The following is a 5,336-nucleotide window of genomic DNA, read 5'->3' as shown; positions in this document are numbered from 1 at the left end:
CGGGATGTGGGTTCCTCCCAGACCAGGGCTCGAACCCGTGTCCCCTGCCTTAGCGGGCAGATTCTCAACCCCTGCGCCCCCAGGGAAGCCCCCCCCCCCAGTATTTCTTTTCTCAATTTTGTCTTTACAGACTTCCACACAAAGTCCTTGCCTAAAGTACTGTAGCAAAGGTGGTTTTGGAAAGAATCCACTTTGGTTCTTCATGGTTAATCCCAAAGTGAGTCAGGAGAGAAAGAGAACTTTGGCCTATTTTTTGACTCTCTGGACAATACTTCTGAATGTTGATAAATCTTTACAGGGTATTTGCAGGTAGTACATATAATAACACAGTGAACACTTTAAGTAAATTGTATTGCAAATAAAATCAAACTCTTTTATAAAGCAAGCACACCAAAGGGAAGTTATATTAAGAAGTTTTCTAATTTCTGGTCAAGTAAAAAAGAAGTCAAAAAACCTAACCATTCACTACAAAAAGGTAGTAACTTATACATTTTAGATTTGGCTATTTAAAAGTTTCAAAAGATAAATAACTAAGGTTGCTTAGAAATACTTCTAATTTCTTAATCTAAACCTTCTTCCTTTTCACAAAAGTTTAAAATCCATAATTTCAAATAACATTGCAAAAGTCAGACCAAAAATTAAAATAAGAATGATATAGTACAGTGAAAGTACAGGCATTTGAATCAAACTTATCATATAACTTTCTGAGGACTGACCAGCATTCTCCTTTTTAATTATTTCCCCAAATTCCTTAAACTATAGTGTGGTTGCTTGCAAGTGATTCATTATACAAGTTTAACTTTCTGAGGACTGACCAGCATTCTCCTTTTTAATTATTTCCCCAAATTCCTTAAACTATAGTGTGGTTGCTTGCAAGTGATTCATTATATACAAGTTGATCTCTCTCTCTCTCTCTCTCTCTCTCTCACACACACACACACACACACACCTCTAGCACCTAAATATTCTAAGAAGATTTATTCAAATAAAAGACTGTGATAGACTATTGATATTTAAAGCTTTTTTTTCATTTCCATATAGTAAAATTTCACTTGAAATCCATTCATCAATCAAGAATATTCTCTGCCTCTCAACTCATTTGAAGATGTGGGTCTTCCTTTTCCTTCCTAACCAGAAAGCACTCTGGTGGCCTAATAATTTATCTGATGGTTGAAAAAAATTATAGATTTTTAATCTGATTCCACTTTCAGATTCTGCCCAAGAAGTTCTTTTACTGTTAGAAAGTGCTTTAGAAAATTAAAAACTAAATTAACTTTACCCTCTCTATATTTGCTCTATATCAAATAACTCATGTTTCCTCTCATAACAGTCTTATTTTAACATGTTCGATCAGCAAGCTTTTTAAAGCAGAAATACTCTGAACAATCTGGCACACAGATCTTGCCCACTACCTATTTGCCAAACTGATATTTAAGATTATTGCCTTGCATAACTCCAGAGGATACCAGTCACTTTTATTCTATTTTTTCCTAGAATTGTGCAACACAGTGGCTCTGGTGTTGCTGGTGGTTTTGAAATGACTAAGAATATTCTTTGAAATTATTAAGGCAGGATTCCAGTTTCCCACAACCAAACTTTTTTGTTGGGTACATCACTTGTAAAGAAAAATGATAGGAAATTCATACATTCTCAAGCAAATTTGTATTTGGAAACTTTTGTTTCACTTTTCATGGAATTTTTTTTTTTCATTTTAAGTTACAGAAAACATAATGAAGCCTTTGACAAGAAAATAATACCACTCTATATGCCACGTGATGTTTTCAATTCTATGTTTGTTCTTTATATGAAATCATAAACGTTACTGGTGTTTTGTCAGTCTTTCCCTCTCTTTGGCGTTCTGACAGGTATTTCCACACTACTGGTGTTTCCAACCCCTCAAGGATGTCTTGGCATTCTAAAGATGAATGTGCTTTCCAAACATCCACCAGCCCTCACACAACTGACTTAGGCCAGGGAGAGTTAGGGAGAAGGATGGACCCTGATTTATGGGTCATCAATTCATTATGGGTCATTATGAGTATGTTTAGTTGACCTAATATATACACTGGGATTGCTCCCGGCTGGCAGATGAACTGATTTGGCTCAACTGTTGCTAAAAAAATTATTGTTTTTCATACATGGAAATGATATTAGTGACTCTGCCCTTAGCCCTTTAAGGGGAGAAGGACCTTTCACCAGATCCCCTTAGAAATTAAAGCCACCTTAGAATAGTGTGTGTCAGGGGAGAGGTGCATAGGTTTAATCGTTTATAAGGGCCCCTATTCTGAATTTGGCTTATCATATCAGTAACATCACACCATCAGACCTGTTCTTATCAAACACTAAGGGGAGAGATTTTGGGGCACCAGGAAAGTTACAAGTTAATGCATTTCTTGATATTATCTTTATCCCTAAATTCCTAAATAGATAGCTAAAAATCTATGTGTATAAACAAAGACAAGGAGTTATCTTAATATGGATAATAACTCACAGGAATGAAATTAGGCTGAGAAGTTGAAGCACTTTAAAGGTACATTTATAGAGGGTACATTATAGGAGGAACACTGAGCATCCCAGAAAAGAGACTCTAAAGGCAGTTCACAGTTATCAGATAAATAAAATTAACATTTATATGAAGGCATGAGATACAAGAGCTCAATTATAATGCAATTCTCTTAGAAGTTTCTACTTCCTTTCTCTCTTTTTCTTTCCTCTCTCTCTCTCACACACAAACACGCAATCCTAAAGAACTTCATCAGTAATTCACCTCCTCTCTGAGGCTGATGGTCACAGTTATTGACAGCTTCTGTAGAATGCCAAAAAACAAGTGAAAAAAAGAAACCAATGGGGGTGGGGGGGGTAATCAGTGCTGTTATCTGACTGAATTAATTGAGGTTTTCAGATATTCCAATGTCAACAATGTGCCTGACTTACCTAACAAGCTGATTTACTTTTCATTTTTATAGAAAAAAAAGTGTTTGCTAAAATAGTGGCCGTAAAATGTGCAGCCCAATTCCTCTTCCCAGAATAAAGCAAAAAAGGAGGGCTGAGCTAAAAATACACTGCCTGAAAGAAAGTGAAAATTTCCCATTGTCAGTCTTCCCCAGTGCCTGACTCCCACCTTTCCATACAGCTATTAATCAATCACTCTCTTGTGCTCTGCTCCCATTGCAGGTGATACCTGCTACTTTGCTGTCATCACCCAACATGTTTAATTCAGATGTTAGCCTAGAAATTCACTGTGGCCAGAGTCAAATAGAACTACAGCTACTGAGCTCTTCAAATTTCCTAATGGAGCCACGCAGAGACTGTGGTGCCTCCAAGAGCAAAGAGCTGAGGGCAGTGCCTGTATCCTCATATTTTTCCTAGAAATCGAGAATGAATAAGTAAAGTCAGAGCCCAGAGGGGGTGCTGCTTGCCATTCCCTCACACTTGTACCTTTCTACTCTGAATTTCTTACATTCCTACATAAATTCATTTGGAGGATAAAGGGGGCAGAAATTTGCTGTGTTGGGAGAGGCACAATATAAAGGGGAAGGGGGGGAAGTGGGAGGGAAGGATGAGAAGGATTAATTTCAAGTCCACTTCAAAATGATTCCTCACTTACAAAGCATTTACAGCCATGAAAAGCATGTGTTGATTAAAATCCAATTTAATTCATTAATCACTTGTATCCATTTACATCAAAGAGTAAAGAATTAGAGGGGTCTAAGAGAACTCTTTTTAGAATTTTTTATTTGAGTATAATTGCTTTACACTGTTGTGCTAGTTTCTGCTGTACAGCAAAGTCAATCAGTTATATGTATACATACACCCCCTTTTTTAGATTTCTCTTCCATCTAGGTCACCACAGAGCATTGAGCAGACTTCCTTGTGCTATACAGTAGGTTCTCATCGGTTATCTATTTTATACATAGTAGTGTATATATGTCAATCCCAATCTCCCAATTCATCCCATCCCCCCTTCCCCCCTTGGTATCCATAAGTTTGTTCTGTACATCTGGAGGGGTCTAAGAGAATTTTAAGTCTGGTCCAAACTCCTCATTTTAGAATTGAGAAAGCAAAACCCAGAGAGGTGACCACTGACTAGCCCAGGAATTTAGCGTCCTGAATCTCTCAGGGAGTCTAGAAAAAACTCATTCTGTGGATGACACTTATTTGTGTGTGTTTTTTAGTCTAAGTAACATTACTCCGTAGTGTACTTTCTGAAATAAGAATTTGGAGTGTGTTCCAACCATTTTCTTGGACCGTGTAAAACACTATCCAGCGGCACGTGTTACTTCATAAGATGTTTAAGACTGTCTAATTGAACCTCCACTGTTCCTAAACTGATCTGACCTTAAAGATACTTTTCTTATCAGCTTTGATGGAATCTACTTTCTTTTTTTAATCTATCAAAAATGTTATTTCACAACTTAGTGCTGAAATAAAACAAGCGTTTAGCAGCAACCAAAGTCAGAGACAAACTCGACTATAACTTGAACTACTGCCGGCTGCGCCGCCTGAAAGCACAACCAAAGGACACCGCCCTAACTGCAAGTCCACCAAGAAAGAGAAAAGAAAATGTTGCCTCCTTGCATGACTTGCTTCAGTTGCCTTTTCAGTTGCTGTGTGTTAATTGAACCAAGGTTCAAGCTACACAGGCTGCCTCTACTGTGGCAGGTCTCGGGCTGGGCACTCATCTTCCCTGCACTAAAGAAATGTACATCCGGCCTCGAAGCCTCAACCCTGGTGAGAGGTAACTGGGGTTCAGCCAGTGGCCTCCCGGCGGCGCCCAAGAAACCCCAAGTGCTCGCGACCGCACCGTGGGTCAGGGCGCCCAGAGCCGAGCTCAGCTCGCAGGACAGTAAGGGTAGCCAAGTGCAAACCTGGCAACCCCCAAGTCAGCGGCCACAGACGCTCTGCCACGTTTTTCAGGAGGGTCAACCCTTCGCTAGTTTGCTGGCCGCTAAGAAAAGCCGAGCGTACAAGAGTCAAAGTTAAACAGCTTCCCCGGCGCCCCAACTCTTGCAGGACACTGCGTCCCCAGGACTCCGCGTCCCGCGTCCTCTCCTCTCACCTCCACGTGCAGAGCAAGAATGTCCTGTACTCCTAAGTGGCGGCCAACACCCCCACCCTACCCGCGTCCACGGGCCAGCTTCTCCATGAGAAGGGGCCACTTTCTAACCACGCTCTCAATGACGGGGACTGAGCCGCGGCCAAGGCCAAGCCAGGGTCACCTTGGCTCCCTTGCCTTTAATTCCAGGGCCCCGCCGAGCGAAAAGGTTGTTGCGGGTCACCGCCATCTGAGCCCTTCCTCCCGCCCCCCTGGTCCCGCCCCTCACACTCCACCCCCC

At 40.7% G+C, this 5,336-nt stretch overlaps 1 protein-coding gene across 2 annotated transcripts in view; it reads right to left on the bottom strand.

The window, feature by feature from the left end:
• Positions 1-5,336, bottom strand: part of LPL (lipoprotein lipase) — a 30,774-nt gene that overhangs the window by 24,482 nt on the left and 956 nt on the right. The gene's annotated exons all lie outside the window — the stretch shown is intronic.

Source organism: Lipotes vexillifer, unplaced genomic scaffold, assembly GCF_000442215.2.
Source record: "Lipotes vexillifer unplaced genomic scaffold, Lipotes_vexillifer_v1.1 scaffold913, whole genome shotgun sequence".
NCBI lineage: Eukaryota > Metazoa > Chordata > Mammalia > Artiodactyla > Lipotidae > Lipotes > Lipotes vexillifer.
The sequence above is the reverse complement of the archived record's forward strand: the minus strand, read 5'-3'. Positions and strand labels throughout refer to the sequence as shown.